Consider the following 17,274-nt stretch of genomic DNA (forward strand, 5'->3'; position numbering starts at 1 on the left):
ATTAACGGGTGATGGAGCGCCGTCGCATCCACTTTCCTGACAGACAGCTGCACTTTCAACTTTGGTTCACAAAACAGGAGATGCTCATTGCGTGCATGGCTCAGCCGTCCCCCCTGACTCCTCTTTCATTAGCAAGACCTGGATTTCACGCTTTTTTGCCACTAGCAGGTAGTTTTCAGAGATTTGGAGTGGATTTGGCCTAGAGGGTGGGATTTAAGAGTCCATTCTTACAAACGTGGTGGAGATCCTAACAGCACGTTCCCTCACAGACTTCATGTATTTTCTGAGTTGTTGAAGATAGTTCTTGAGATCTGCAGATGTATTCCTTATGCACTTCTATTCACAGCTTCTTTAATACAGTATTTCCACCATGGGATGTCCATGGACACCCAGGCTGAGCAGTTTTTTGGGGTATACTATGGGCTTTGTCACACACATTGTTTTGGTAACACACTCCCTTCTGGATCACAGAAGTCTAATAAGGCAATTTACCCCCATCAGATGCCAGGAGGAAAGGCTTAGAGGTGCAGAGCTGTTAAAAGCAAATATTTGGGCACAGTTCAGAGCTCCAGCCCAGGACAGAAGGTCAGGCAGCTGCTGGAGGGAGCTGAAAGGGCTGGTGTGGTGAGAGGCACTGGAAAGGGGCCATTCAGCAAAACCAAGCCCCAGTTCCAGTCTCTGCAGCCAGCGCTGTGCCAGGGTCAGGGCAGTGCTGCCTGCCTGCAGCTATCTGATATTTTTTTCTTTTTTTTCTGGAGAAAAAGCTGTGCCTTGAAGGAAGGCACTTCAGCTCTGCCTTTAGGCCTTCTTGGGTGATGGGAACGCTCCAACTGTGTTATGCAAAATATAGAAATGTCAAGCAGCTCATAACCTCAAATTATGAAAGCAACTGAAAATGTACAAAAGTTCCAGAATTTGCAAGTGTGGTCCCAAGTGAAGTGGCAGGTATGCCGGTGTGTTATACAATCCTCCATGTTTCTTCACAAGACAAGTTGTAGCACTAATTCACCCTGTGAATTTAAGTCGTCCTTAATTGCTCTCTGCTTCGGGTTCCTGGTTGTAAAAGGTTATACGCTATGAAATGTAATCATAAGGATAACTCATGAAATTAATTATTTAGGGGAGGCTGGGGAACCTCCATCTCTGAGGGTCTCAGGAACAAACGGTCTAATGAGGAAGGTTTTTGGCATCGCTGATTCTGCCCTGGTGCACAGAAGTGTAGGAGTCATCTTTTTGAATTTTCTTTTGGTGCCCAAGCGCATACAAACCTGCGAGTGGAGTTCCCAGGAATAGGTAATCTGTATTTAAAGAGCATAGGAGATCCTCAGTAAAGAGAATACCTCCCAGGAACTGTTACATTTGTTCTCATCCAATTCTTGGATTTGACCTACTGTATGCCATTGGAGCTTGTTCCTTCCTTACAAACATCAGAGGAAAAGGCAGAGAGCAGCAGCAGGCGAGCAGCAGAACTGGATCAGCTGACAGGCAGACACTCCACCAGCAGAGCCGGCTGCTCCTCATACCTGACATTTATATTGGCTCCACTGCAACACCGCACTCCAAGGATGGGATTCACCTTGCCTAACTTTAAATGTCTACAGTGATTTGTCTCCACCCAAAGTTGCTTAGGTGAACTAAACCTTAGAAGAAGAAAATCCTTCTCCTTGTTTACTGCGGAAAGAGCATAGCCAAGAGCTTCACGGCAGAGCAGTGGAAGATGCACTAAGGAAGGATGATTCCCTGCTGCCCGGTTCTGCTCGGAAACACTCTGCCCGAACAGTCAGTTCCACTGAATAAAATTAGGCTTTCATATGGCACAGCCTCATGGCAAAAACATCTAATTTTAAGGGTGTACAAATCACTTTGGAGCAGCAGAACCCATAAAAACTACTTACCAGTGTCATGCTGTCTTGCAGTTGAGCCCTGGCATGAATTTTCTGATGCCTAATGAGAGCTAAACTAACACTGCAGTGGTTTTGCCAGCAAGTTTGTATAAAATCTGTAGAAACTAAGTATCTCTAAGACTCTCCCCCCAGCCAAATTTGACTGAAGTCAGCCCCTAGGTTCAAAATGTGCACAAGTGCACAAAGCACAGCAGCGTTGGTTTGATTTCCAGTAAAACCAAACTGAAATGAGATTCTGACTCTGCTGAAGTCAATCACGTCTCTGTGCCCAGGAGTTTCCTCAGAGCAAACCTGAAATTATTTCTTTCTACAACGAGGGGATGTTGCCAGCTGAGCTATTTGAAAATGCAAACACTCCCCCATCATGCCTTATTTTTCCCATTATCTTGAGTGCTCATAAACCTATTGCCTTAATTTTAATAAGACTTCATAGAGTTCAGTATCAATACCTTCTATCCATCACCATATTAGAAGAAAGAGGAACAATAATAACTTAATTATCCCTTACACAGAAACTAATTATAATTCTCTGGATTCATAATCAATACTTTAAAGCTGTTCTATCTCAGAAAACAGTTTGCCAATATTTCATATACTGTTAATAATTCATGGGTTTATTACATAATCAAACAGGAGTCTAACTGCAGAAGGCCTCAGCAGAGGAGTAAACAGCACAGGAGAAAACAAACTGGAAGAACACAAAACCTCAGGATATTAAGTGAGAGGGAATCAGCAGCTGCTCGTACGCCCATCGCACCACCAGCCTGCTCTTCACCTCCGATCTGCGAGGGTAAGGTTGTGTTGATAAGATGGAAGAGTTGGTTAGCAGAAAGAAGTATGCCAAGAATCTACTTTGAAAAAATCAGTTTAGAAGGGAGACCGACATTTTCAAGCGTGATGTTGAAATTCAGTATTTCCCCTGGGAATGTGCATCTGGGAGTGGAGAAGAGAAGGGATAAGGACTGCCCCTTTTGAGACACAACCAGCAGTCCTAAAAATGCTAAGAGGCCAGGTTAAATCACAGTCTCCTTTCTTTATGTCCCTCCTTTCATAAGTCAAACACTTGTCAAACACTGGTCCGTGGTTACTGCAGTGCCACAAGTGTTGACTCCATTGTCCATACCCCTGAACCCAAGCCGCTCAGGATGAACCAGTTTATTAATAACCCCTGCAGTGATCATCTCAGGAGATACAAAAATGGCCTAAAACCAATGGGACACATGGAAGCACAATCTCTATAATGTGGGAAAAAAAAAGTGGAAGATTATTTATGATTATCTAATTGGCATTTGAAAGAACTCAGTCACCTTTTGAAGAGGAGAAAACCAAGGGATGTCAGGTCAGCCTGACATTTGTTGTCCCATGCATGGGAAAACATTTTCTTTGAAAATAAGATGTTACAGTCATGAGAACTTGGAAGCAAAATGGGGAAACTGTTGGCTGTGATTCTGAGCAATTAGGGACAGCTGCCTCCGCTCGCATGCTAGCACGTGTGTCATAGAAGAACGTAGAGCCCATAGCAGAGATGCAGTTATTCTGCACAGAGATGTGATAAAAGACGACTTCTGCCTCCAAAAGTGCAGAGTCTAAGCAGGTGCAGCGGTGAAATCAAGGCTTAGCATCACTTCCTCACCAAAGACAAACCCAGCAGTGAAGCAGCAAGCACTCTCGTTGGCACAGGCAGTGGGCAACTCTCATCTTCTAAGTGCTGCTGCAGTGTCTTGCACAGAAAACCATCCTCTCTGTCAGTTTGTTTTACTGTAACGAGAGCAGAATGTGAGTGCTCTCTATTTTTCTTCTCTCTCAGCATTTGTATTGCACTTCATTAGGAGCAGGTTTGGTATGTCTGTAGTACAGTCCTGGACAGAGTAGTTCTCATTGCACACTTGTCTTCCTTTTTTTTTTTTTTTGATTACGTTCTTCTTTTTACATCATTATCAGCTTTTTATAAGCATCTATAAAACAGGTGCAGGACAGTAAAAGTCTTCAGAGTAAGTAAATGGACATTGTGCTAAATGAGTTATGTCTTTGATGCTATTATCTCTAAATCAGCATAGATTATTCAGGCTAGGGGCTTTTAGAATCGTAAGTGGCTGAGATCATTTCTCAGTTCATCATCCTATTACTCGTAATGAGAAAATACTTCTAAATATGAAGATTACTCTTCCAAAAAGATCCCCTGTGAACAATTCCCCAGGCACTAACAATATTTATTAACACTTTTCTTTCTGTGTGGAAGGGACTGAGAGAACTCAAAGTCCTCAAGGATTACCCTGAAACATTCAGCAGCTCCGAATTTGCTATCACTCTCCTGGGACTCCTTTGGCTCTGCACTCCCATCTCCAACAGCATTTTCTTAGTTTCCACCTCTGCGGATGCTTTTCTGCAGTATGTAAATTCAGCTGCTGATGCTGAACCTGGAATGTGATAAAGCCTTTTAAAACATCATTTCATTATATTTGAGTGGTTCTGTTTATACTGGGTTTAAGCTTCCATTTCATCAAGCGCAAGTTTTACTGTTTCTCCAGCCGATGAGTTCTACTTGCAAGCTTGACAAAATGACAGGCCCCCTTCCCTGCCCAAAGTGGGGACAACCCTCAGCATACGCGTCGTGAAGGTTCCCTGTCATTCCTTTATTTTTCCACACCGTCACTGGCTCATTTCCTTATTGTAGGGGTAGAAATACCAGTTTTATTTATCGGGCTGCACATGTGGAAGAACCCATTTAACGCACAGTTTCATGAGACAGTTTTCATGGAATATAAACTTCATATTCCAGCTCCTGAGTAAAAGATTCCTTTTACCTTCCACTGAGTAATACACAGGTCTGTAAAAAGCACCTTCTTTTTATTCTGGGTGAGATTTCAACACACCACATCTATGAGCCAATCTCACAGCTGAAGAAACCTGAGTCTGGTCCCCTTGTCTTTGTAGGGAAGAAGTTCAGGTCTGTGATGAAAGAGCTGACGAGGTCAAAAGCCTCCACATATGTCCCTTGCAAGGCCACTTCTCATCAGTTTCTGCTAACTGCACGGTGTCATTCCCCTGTAATGCCCATTTACTCAGGTAGTAAAAATCAAAACAGCTACAATAAGGTCAACGCCTGGCTTAACTATAAATGATTGGGCATCGCAGAGGAGGTTTCACAAAATATTATGCACTGTACATACAGTCTGTTCCACCTTTTTTTCTTTATTGCAAAAATCACCATGCTTAGCTCTGCCAAATTGGTGCAGTATTTTCATTTGCATAAAACCGTACTTTTGTGCTCTACAGACAATACATTTTCTTTTTACAACAGAGGATGAAGCAAATGGAAGTGCATTTTTCGCTCTAGGTTAACTGGTACACCTTACATGTTATACAAAAAGAGCAATTGCTACTTCCAACTTCTGCCCTGTTTTGCCATTGTTTTCCTCATCTCTTTTCATGAAAAACTACCTGATCTGGTCTAATTATCTATTGCAATTTGTGTGGCGGGGAGGTTTTTTTTTCCAGAGATCTACATCTGCAAACAGCACATGGTGTTTGCAAATGTTTTATTTCAGAATTGTTTGAATGGCTTTATGGGCAAACGCCAGCCCGGTTGTTGGCAAGCAGCCGTTTGTGGCTGTTTATGACCAACTTTTTTTGTATCATCACAAAAGTTGGGAGAGTCTCTTGTTAACACCATGCCAAACTGTAAGACTGAGGTTTACTTGCTGTAATCATTTACAAAAAAAAAAAAAAAAAAAAAGGAATGCTGAGACCTATTGTGAAGGGTGAACTATTTTACAATTGCTTCCTGCATGACCTTTACACTTTCATCCACAATATTTCATGTTGGCTGCTGGCAGAGACAACATACTGGATTAGAAGGACCCTGCATCCAAGCCAGTATGACAGCCAACATGATCTACATTCATCAAAAATTGATACTGGCTCTTTGTCCAATCTGTCATCATGAGATAATGTACCATTTTTCTCTACATGTAGCTCCGTAATTACAGCTAGAGTACACTGTAAAATGTCAACATTTGGAAAAACATCACTGGAGCGACCAGTGTCTCCCAGAAGATCTGTTCCATCACAGTTTTGCCACACATGTACGTGTGATGATGAGAGGTTTATACACTCAGAAATATAGTTTTTAAATGAAATTGGTGGTTTTAAACACATCTGTTTTATTTCATGCTGTCTCATTGCACCGAGTCTTTGAAATTCTGTGTAATATTATCCCTTTTTCTCTTTTGCTTAGGCAGAGATGGATAAAGCAACAGAGCCACACATCTCAGCTTCCTTGACATAGCATCAGAGTTCAAGCCATGTTCATGATACCATAAGTGCTATTGCTGTTATCAACCACTGTGGGGGTAGAAGCAACCATTTTGACTTTGCATTAGTCAGAACAACTAATGAAGTAATGCCGTACTGTGATACTGTGCTCATTTAAATAGCTAATGTAATGCCATGGGCCTCGGGCCCCATGGCTTTACACAGCTGAAGACCCTTGGTGAGCCCCACAGCTGCTCTGCTTTTAACCAAACTGCTCCTCTTCTCAGAGCCTTTAAAATGGGTCTTAGGGTTGGGCTTTGTTCTGATGAAATGCAGTTGCAGTGCAGAGGCCAGCAGCTCTGAGGTATGAGATGTTTGGTGGAAAATATGCAACTAAGTAAAACCCAGGATAGACCCTAAGGTTTTGCTCATCCCTGATGTGGTCTCTGCAGGGATGTCTGACCAGCTAACGGACCAGCCGGAGGACCAGAGGGGCCAGGGGAGAGTGCCAGGACAGACCTGAAACAAATTGTGCTATTGCTTGAACATTATTTTGGTGAGTAGAGTATGTTGCACAGGATACCAGAGCTTGGCTTTTTCTTATTGTATAAAAAACGTATTTCTAAATACTAGAAGTCCATCCTGTTACACTGTACAGGCATATTACGGGTGGGACTGAACAGAACATAGCTCTGTTGTGTCCCTTTAAAGAATCATTTCAAACACACAAACCTAGACTTGAGATACTTTCTTTCTCTGAACTGTATTAGTGATTAGTGTTGGTTTCTGAATTTAACCGAATATATAAATCTGCCACGTTCAGCTGCACTTAAGAGCCAGTACTATTTCACTCTTCCGATGTCTCGAAGCCCCCCCACAAAGCATGCTAATTTTTCTTACAATTTAAAAAAAACCAACCTGTTATCCAAGAGAAATTAATTTTATAATTTCAGAATGTCTTGTTTAATGACCATTATCCAGCCATTTAAAATAAAGTCTTTCAGGAAAGATGTCTTCATCCTAGAGAAGAATTTTAAATTTATTTTTCTATTTTTCATTGTTTAAGATTCAGCTCAAGAAAAGCGAAGACTGCTTTTCAGTACAGACAGGCTCCCAACATGTGCTGCCAAAGCCTGTACTTGTCATTCTTTTGGTGGGAATAGCTGTTTTAGAAATGTTTATGTATTATCAAAATTAGGTTCCAAAATGAGCTACAGTATCTATAAAAACAGGATAATATTATTTTAGAGAAACTAATTGGAAACTTGTTTTGGGCTAAAGTAGTTATTATTTCCATTATGACAAGCTGGAAGCAGATGAAATTTACCTTTATCTTCCCCAGCCTGGTGTCTCACACTATTTATTCAAACTGAAATTAAAACCTGACAAAATCCCAGTGAGGCATTTCACACCAGTTAAAGATTATTCTTCTGGAAAAGAACTTTTGTTCAACAACTTCATTATGTTGTTACAAATGTATTTATTATAAAAGGGTGATACATAAATCAAAAGCTATCTTTTCTTACATATCTCCCCCCACCTCCAATTAAAAAAAAAAAAAAAAAAAAGCTTAAGATTGTACTTTTTCCAGGAAACTAAAGCTTTAAAAATGCCCATCCGTCTCCATACAGTGGGGAGGGTGTGCTACAGCGCGAGGAAAACTGCCATGGGAAAAGGGATGCTCTGCAAGTTTTTGGCACCAACTGGACCCTCAGTTGCTGTATACAAGGGCAGAGTCCAGCACATGCAAGAAAAGAGCAGGAAAAAAAAGGTAGAAAACTGTGGTTGCTTTATGCTGCCTTTATTCTGCTGTGCCAACCTGTAGCTCTGCGCCCAGCACTCGGAAAAACCAGAGCGTCCTTAGATTTGCGCAGGAGAAGGAAAAGGGGGAATTTTGAGCCTGCCCATTGTACGGTTAAAACGAGCACAAAACAGCAGTTGGTTGTAATATTTGCCAAGGGCTCCGCACGCAGGTGTTATTCTCGGGTGAATTTAAAGCTTTGAGTCCTGTCGCCCTGTGAAGAGCGGCGAGCCTTAGGCCAATGCAAAGCGAAGCGAATCAGCAGAGCGCAGAGCACGGCAGCGGTGCTGGGCAAGCATCGCTTGCATATGAAAGCAATGGGGTGAAAAATTGTTTCCTGCTCTAATAACTAAAGGATATTAAGAGGGGTAGGTTCACAGGGGTGCGGGCTACTTTTCATATTTAGGAGAAATTTTCCAGAAGTGTAAAATGATAATTGCATGAGGAAAGGGTGGTTAATAATTTTCCCTCTTAATTCAAATGCACAAAAGTTAATTGCAGTTTGGCAGTCTGAGATATACAAATTAGGAGAGTTTAATTCTCCTAATCCTCATTTTAAGTTGCAGAGTATTGAATATGAATACGATTGCCTCACAAAGGGACGAATCCTGCCTCCACTGAAGCCATCAGGAGCTTTGCCATTGACTTCAGAAGGAGCTGGGTTCAGTCCCAGGTGCCTGTGTTAGCTGCACATCTACAAGTGAAACTGGCTCAGAGAAAGGGAGACCAACATGATCCTTCTCTCAGAATATGGGCCAAAAACTCCTTGGAGATTCTGAAAAACTTTGGAAAACTTCACCAGCCCCACTATTTAATTCATGCAACTATTTTTGGCTGCCCGCACGTCCTGCGGGAGAGGTTGTTTTCTGTGGTTTCCCATTTCCCACCCCATTGTCTGACTGATTAAAGAACCAATGTCAAAAACCCCTAAAAAAAAAAAAATAATCAAAGGCTATAATACAAACTGTGCTATTTCATATTCAACAACATGCAACAGCCTGTCTGCTTTACCACTCTGCTCCCTTCGCTGTATGCTGTTGCCACCACTTGTTGTCTTACGCATCTCATTTGAGATCGTTTCAGATTTTAGCCCCTTCCTCCTACGAAGAAGAAGCCCAGGGAGATCAGGAGAAAGACCAAACTTGCTGCCAGAGGCTGGATATTCTGCTTCAATGTAGGTGAAAATTTTGCTGTTGGCTTCAGTGGATGTAGGATGAGGCTACACGTTAGGGTGGAGGAAGGCTGCTGTTCGGACCTCTGCCTCTGAGCTGTGGGGCTAACTTGTCTTTGAACACCTCTAAAATGAGCAAAAGCTGTTTATCCATCTTTGTAAAGTATCTGCATACTTGTATAGCTGAGAAGTGTAATTTAGGGTTGATCAAGCGAGCAGGACTTCACCTCTTACGGTGCTAAGCACCTTGCCATCATCTAACCTAAATTCCTGTGTACAAATGACATGAGACATATAATACAAAGATCAGCCCAATCAGAAATGGATATTGCTTGAAAATACTGATTTGGCTTGAAATAGTGCAAGAAAATCAGTCCAGGATCTCTACAGAACTGAATAAGAACATAAGTCACTAAACACATCTGATGTGAGCCAAACCTCCTCATCTTGAGTTCAGTTATCACTGATATTTCAGCTATTATTCATCCATTTAGGAAAAAAAGCCGAACCCAGATCGCTTGCAAAACCCATACGGTATTTCCAAACATTCCTCCTGCCTTCCTGGTGATGATTATTATATGCTGCTCTAATTAAACAGATTAATTTACATCTCCCATCACGAGTGGATGCGCGTACCAGTGCAGATTTATCTCTCTGGGTTGCTTCCCTCAGTCACTGCTCACAGCTGTGAGGCTGCAGCAGTGTTTTCTCCTTGGACCTTCAAAAATGCAGAAGTGGAGATGCTCTGCAATTCCAAATGAAATAATTTTGATGTCACAAGAAATGTCATTAAAACTACCGCAGTCTTTTAATAAGCTCCTTCTTGGGAGAATGGATTTTCAGTCTCTTCGCATCAGCGCTCGGCAGAGTAACTACAGCAAAGCTTTGTGCCAGTGTCCCCGTTACAAAATCCATTTCTCAAGGGTTTATAATTACAACACGCCTATAAAAATTTACTTTAGTCTGAAATGCAGGATATAGTTTCTCAGACAGGGAGGAAATATTGCTGGTTGAACTTGGTTTAAATCAATTTTGAGTTTCAAGAATCCAAAAATAATAAGGTTTGTGGGTTTTATATGCTTTTTCTGTGGTTCTATAACTCACAAAGAAATCACTTTGTAGAATAAAGTGTCATGTTTGTTTATAAAGCAGAGCAGGAGAAAAAAATAACACAGATAAAAGTTAAGACTTTTTATAGTGGCTACTGAAAATTCTAAGAAAATAGGAAAATTCTTTGAGAAAACTATAGTGTCCTCATGCACGAGCCGTGCCAGGACAGGAACAGAGTCATTGATGCGCAAGGATCTGAAAAGCCACATTGCTGAGACACCCCGCCACTGTGCTCAAACATATTTGCATTATGCTTGCGGCTAGTCACAAAACAGCGATGTGTTTGGTCAAAGCTGCCTTACAGTTAGCTAAGTGCAACAGGCATTTTCCCATTTTCCTCATTTCCACATTATGGCAGTGAGGAGGAAGACAGAATGTGCTCTTTTAAGGACTGCTAATAAAAACATCAATAACTGGACTGCACACAACTGAGGGTTGCCATTTATATCGGCATTGCCAAATGTCTCGCAATATTTAGCCTTTGGCTTTTATCAATAAAGAAAATAATGCTGCTGCTAAACTGAAATATTGATGACACAAGCAAAGCCCAGCACACACAGACAGAAAAAAAAAAAGTCAGAAAATGAACCCTATAAACCTTGGTGCAATATTTTTAATTTCGTTTGGAATTCACAATCAGGTCAGTTTTATCCAATTAAGAATTATTCAGTCTGTCTTTGTCAGCTCTTCCCTATTAGACAAAATATTCTACTTCTCAATATTCTACTTCTGCATCAAATCGACAGGGTCATTTTTCACATGGCAAGCTGAGATTAAGGTGATATTAAACCATTTTGCATACAACATCTAAAAGCATGCTGCAACAAAAACCTAGCTGTTCTCTTTTGTTGGTGTCATTAACAATGCCCTTCCTAGCTATTTTGGCGGGTTCCTGAATATCTACAGTTTTGGCAGCCCCAAGGGATACTGATATGATATTGGAGGTTTGGCAATTGTGTTTGGACCTGTAATTGTAACACTCTGATTTTCTCATTAGCAGCTTTCAGCATCAAGGAGCAAGACACAGCTAGTCTTAGGCTAACCTTAGGACCTGCTAACGGGCAGTACAGGTGTACCCCCAAAATCTTTTAAAAACACCCACTTGCCACAGGTGAGCTTTTCCCTTCCATTCTGAGGGAAGGAGCGAAGTGTTTTTAACTACTTCCATTAAATTATTAATTTTATGCCTAGCACTATGACTTCTTTAAAGTCAGCCTATAGAAGGAGAATTCTCTCTTTTGGGATGTGTTATTTCCACCTTGCAATGTATCAGGTATTTCACTCTCACAAAATGTTTGAATTAATGATATTTTTTAAAAAACCCTATCAAAGAACATGGTTATAAATGCGTTTTGTTCTTTCTTCAACTTCAGGCTTTTAGTATTACTGATTCAGATCCCATATGTAAAGAAATATATTGAGTACGTGCGTGGGTATAAGAGGAAGTATGTATATTTTCCACAACTGGCTGAAACCCAAATGTATTCCTAAATCCTAAAGAAATTCTGCCTGTGAGTCATCCTGGTAGCTCAGTGTAGGAGTGTGCAGCCGCGTGGGAAAGGGTGGGCTCCAATGAAGAGCATACAGTGCTACGCAGGGAGACTTGGTAATCAACTTGATTATGATGGTTTACACCAATCTAATGGTTGTCCAGGACTTTAAAAGCTTTGTTTCTATAGCAGTCCTGAAGATCCTAGAGGAGATGTTGAACGTAAGACAGATATTTGTGTAACACAGTCTCAACTTTCTGGTTTTGTACCGTGCTTGGTTTCCTAAGTAGCCCTGCAACTCAGTTCAGTCATGGCTCTAGAAAGAGGTGCCCTCTGGTGCTAAAAGCCATTAGAGAACAGGTTTTGCTCTAAATTTGGACTGAAACCATCAGAATTTAACCATGCAACCTTGGTTTCTGCAACTATGCAGAAAAAGAGACACAGGAGCAACGTCACAAAACGAATCACTAGGTATAGTCCCATGGCATGGTACAATCAACATATGATGAAACTTCACTGTTTATCTACCATCTCTTTTCAATCTTTTCTTTTGAAATGCCATGGAAAGCTAAGCAGTCTGATTTTTCTAAGCAAGCTTTTAAAAACACATTTTTCTTCCATAATAGGCAATTCCTCATGATCACTTCCATACTTGTTTTCTACTACAGTTTAGATAGCAAAACAAAATGAATATTCAACTATATTAAGACCTTCTATATTGTAGAAGAATTCAGGAAGAAAATTTAAAAAACAGTTTGTGAGAAAGGTAACGAGATAACAGATATACTTCCCACATGAGGAAAAGTAAGATTCTCACTAGCCTTTTTCCCAGAGCAGCCCTAAGCCAGTAGCTTTCCCCATTGTTTTAAATTATTACTTCATTGGTTTTATCTTCCTTTTAGACCCTGCAGTTTCTCAGCCAGTATTGCAAAAGGTCAAGGAGGTTCATCAGTTCATCTCTTCTCTGTTGTAGCAGACTTTCAGACAAGGATTTTCTTCCCTTCTTATCCTCATGTAGCTTTGTAATGAAACGCTAACTGGGAGCCCATAAATCCAGTTACTTTCAAATAAGTTTCAGATAGGCATCGGGACTTTAAGGGACATATTAAAAAAGAAATTATGTTTTTTCAGAGTTTGTCCAGGAGCATCCAGGACTCATAAAACCTTACATTAAATATCAGCCTTACTTTTCACAATATTGCAGTGATGAAGAACTAGCTTGAAATTGATTTATTGATCCCCAAAAAGACATATATATACGGTTATTAAAGTTAACACTTCAATACATGCAAAATCTATTATGTGAGCTTGTTAACATTCTTTGTTGGTTAACAGTGGCCACAAAAAGGCAGATACCTCCCTCCTGAAACAACTGCTCATGAACAAGAATTCAGCATTATGTCTTTTATCCACATCTAGGCTGGAGTTACTGAGAAGTGTCAGTTGACCTTTAGTTCCTTCAGAAATTAAGCCACACTTAGGCTATGTTCCAAAATTTGCACTCAGTTTTTCCAGCTATGGTGACCATAGTAGTACCAGGGTCTTGTTATCCGGCTAATTCCTTTTCCTATGCAGTTACTTGCAAGAAGAAGTAGTGAATGTTCACTGTGTTTCAAAGTCAGCCGTGAGTCAAAGTATGGGTTTAAGCACTGTTGAGTGTGCAACTATATATTTAGAGAAAAGCGTTTCACTTTACTAGTGTAAATGAAACATTTTTTTCTTTTTCAGTCAGAGAAACTAAGGTTCTGGTGGTCCTTCATTTCCAATCCATTAGAGTTTTCAATAATTTATTCACATGCAGAGTTTCTGTCGCAGTGGGTTTGCATTTGTCACATCACCTCAATTTTTCTAATGAGTTGCTAATGAGAGGTCAATTACTTATGGAAATTAGAAAAACATTCATTGAGGAACCATAAAGTGTGCTACCTCATAATGTTATGATATAAATCATTACAGCTTTAATGAATATTTTACTCTTTTTTGTATTACAGCTTATTTCCCACTCCATAAAATGGCCTCAAGATGAAATGAACATGAGCAACTCTCCTAAAAAAAATGTTATCATATTGTATTTACAGTAATTGCAGAAGAATATCTTACTTTTTGCTTTAGTCACTAAAAGTTTGGTCATGCATCAATATTTTCCTGTGAAATCTGCAGCTGATTAAAACAGTGGTGTTAGGAACACCAGATTTGCCATGCCGAATCAGAACACTAATCTGTCATCTATCCCAGCTCCGTTTCCAGCAGTCACCTTTCGTTTGGCACTACAGAGGGAAAATGGACATCCTGTAAAGCACCTGGCCGGCTGGATCGTATCCGAACTGGTGCTTGCAAAGGGTCCTCCTGACTCCTCTTCAGGTAACCAGCACTGCAAGAAAACAGCCAGAGCCCACAGCACTTCATCCTGACCCCAATGCTGGTGAAATCTACCTCTGTCTTTTTAGCAAGAGACCTTCAGGAATTGGCAGTGAGTAAGAAGTTAAAATGTTCATTTCACAATTTGCCTTCTTCCTGGGTGCCTATTTTGCACTTCCTAAAGGTCTTGAGTGAACAGTATAGAAACAGAGGAAAAGAGGCAAAAAGAATTCAAGGGACCAGGATGGATAATGGGTTAGTTGCAGTATCATGCAATTAAATTTAGAGGCCAGGGATATAATTCACTGCTGAAATTCAGCTTTGCGCTGTCATAAGTTATTATTTCAGAGCAGAAGCTGAAATGGCCAGAGAGGGGAAAGTGTACAAGCAGAAGTATAATTGGACTTCAGTATTTCATATCAATACCCTGAGACCTCCTCTGCTAAGCACTGTTTCAGAGTCCAACCAGGGTAACACTGCAGTGAGCAAACGTTAAGATCTCCCATAGTCAGACCATTAGATTATTCCATTTCCCCTGCAGGCGCTGTAAATCAAAAGCAAAAGACACCCTGTTATGTGCTACAAGACAGTTTTGTTGGCCTTTCTTTCCAAACAGATTCTGAACACACATGTTTTTTATGTGAGTCTCATTCACTTCAGCTTTACTGTCTTGAATACAGATTTAAACTGGGGGGAAGAGAAGGAAAGAAAAAAAAAATCAGACCTTGAAACCAAGCAGCTATCCACAGAGAAGGAATGTGGCAGCTGGTTAAATAAAAAAAAAAAAAATGAATGCATCGTCACATAGATGTGATTTTCTCAGTTTCTAAAGAATTACAAGGTCTTTGTCCCTTTGAACCAGGTCCTGTCTGGATTTAAGTGAAAACCCTGCAGTTATTTGAGTTGGGTGTGTTCAGAGCCCATGATTTCGGTGCAAAGAAATCCATTGTGCATATTAAGGGGTAAATCAGTTGGTCTAAAGCACAGTTCTACCACTTACTCTCAATATCACCTTGGGTACCACTCACATTTATGTCTGTAATTCCCTCTCCCTTCCCTTCTCCTTGGAAAGATAAACATGTTAACAACAACGAGGTGTCTGACTACTTAGCGACAGCAATATAATACTGCACAGATCAGCTCCATGATGGAATAAAGAAGTGAACGTACCTTCTCCTCACATCATAGCCTCTACGTTGTTTTCAGGAGCATTTTTGTCAGGCACTGATGAAAGGCTGAGAACAAAGTGAGTAAAATTTCCTTTTACTGCTTAAAAATTCTCAGCTGGTTTGCTGTATCAAAAAGCTGTCTCTTTAAACAAATCACACGGTTAAAAATGCCAAGTTATAACTCAGCGACTAACTTAGAAAATGACAATTTAATCAATCAGAACCAACCCTCCTGAAAAAGAAAAAAAAAAAGAAAAAAGAAAAAATCTTCAAGCTTTCATGCAATGTGAGTACTTGAAACTATAAAAAGGTTCAATCACTGCAGAACAAGCCTGCAGCATCAATGTTTATTAAAGTCAGGGGAGCCATTTATTGACCTGGGAAACAGCAAAGCACCAGCAGCACTGCTGGATTGCATTCTTATAGTTAACAAACGGGAGGTTATATTTTCCTTTTCTCTTTTAATTGTGATTTCATCAAATCAAAAAAGTTCAAAGCCTCTCAATTTTTAAAGGAAAGTGAAGAGAGGGACGCTTCACACCATTCTTCAGTCATTCTCTCTGCTCTGACTCCTAGCATTGGGATATATCAAATCATTGCAATACAAGATCAAATTTTTAGGTTTATCCATGTGCCAGCAGAACGACAGACTGCTGTGTGTTCCCCTCGCCACTTCAGGTGATGGCAGAGGATAGGGAGCTACCATTATGAGGCTGCTTCTTTTTGTAATCAAAAAGGAATTACTGTATTTATTCACAGAAAGGTCACCCTGCCACTGGGACAGCCAGAAGCACTCAGAAGGAATTGTCTTCTCCCAAAGTGACAACAGGCCCTTTCTCCAGACAAAGACATATCTTGGTTCTTCTGGAGATTTTGTAACTCTTACTACAAGCACATCTTTAAGATGCACCTTTTCACGCTGCATAAATTGTGAACCATGTAATGCTATAAAAAGGAAAGCATCACCAATGTGAACGGTGCTTATGGATCTGTGTTACCCAAATTATAGGAGTTTAGCTTCTGCTTCATTCTTTCTATATTGCTCCCCATCCACAGGAAACCTTGGGGTCAGCCAAGGAACACGGGGCAGGGATTTAAAACGCTCTGCGTGTGTCAGCTGCCACCTAACCCGGTGCCAACGCCGGAAAAAGGGACTTCAAAAGCTAAGAGGATGAGTCAGTGCAGTCCGAGCTGACACACCGCGCGCTGAAGCCGAGAGCTGTAGCTAACCCATATCCTCGGAGGATTAGGTACAAAGCGGGCTGAGCGACGTGCGCGGGCCAGCGGGTTATACATGCGTGCATCAAAGGGTAATGAATATTGTAAGAAATCCCCGGTCACCCAGGACCTTAGCAGTTGTCAATATGCTGCATGCTTTAGCGGCTCAGAGCCTGGTGGGAGCAAAAAAGACAAAAAAACCAAGTTCTCCACTTCAAAACTGCGCCTGTCTACCACTTGGAGAATTTCACACCGTTTCTGCACAGAGCACAGGGTACAAAGCTGCCTTTCTGATCCCACCCAGTCGTACACAGCACTTCGCACCTTCCTTTCAGGTTTGCAAACAGACCTCCAGCAGCTCTACTTCTCATTTTCTTCTCCTCATTCATAGAGAAAAACACATAATATCCTTACTTAAAACACAGTGGAAGAGTTTGACAGAAATCAATGACTCACCTGTCATGCTATAAAAATTTTGATATATGCAGGGGGAGAAAAAAAAGGCTTCAAGTATTTTGAGAGCTGTAAAAAGCTGCTTCAGAATTCAAAGACAGCTCATAAAAAATCAAGGCAACTGATAGGTTGGTGTAAGGTTTGAGACACTCGTGTCATGCTAAAATCACAATACTGCGAGAATATGAATAAGTAAAAGGTTATGGAAAAAGTAACCCACGAGTTCCCTCAAATTAGATCCCATTGGCGTGAAATTAGTTCACAGCTGTCACTTGTGTTGCTCCAAGAGAGATTACTTCTTAAATAATGTTAATGACAACTTTGATTTGACTTCTGTAATTACTAG

The sequence above is a fragment of the Chlamydotis macqueenii genome, chromosome 13 (assembly GCF_036417535.1).
Source record: "Chlamydotis macqueenii isolate bChlMac1 chromosome 13, bChlMac1.mat, whole genome shotgun sequence".
In the NCBI taxonomy this organism is placed as follows: Eukaryota; Metazoa; Chordata; class Aves; order Otidiformes; family Otididae; genus Chlamydotis; species Chlamydotis macqueenii.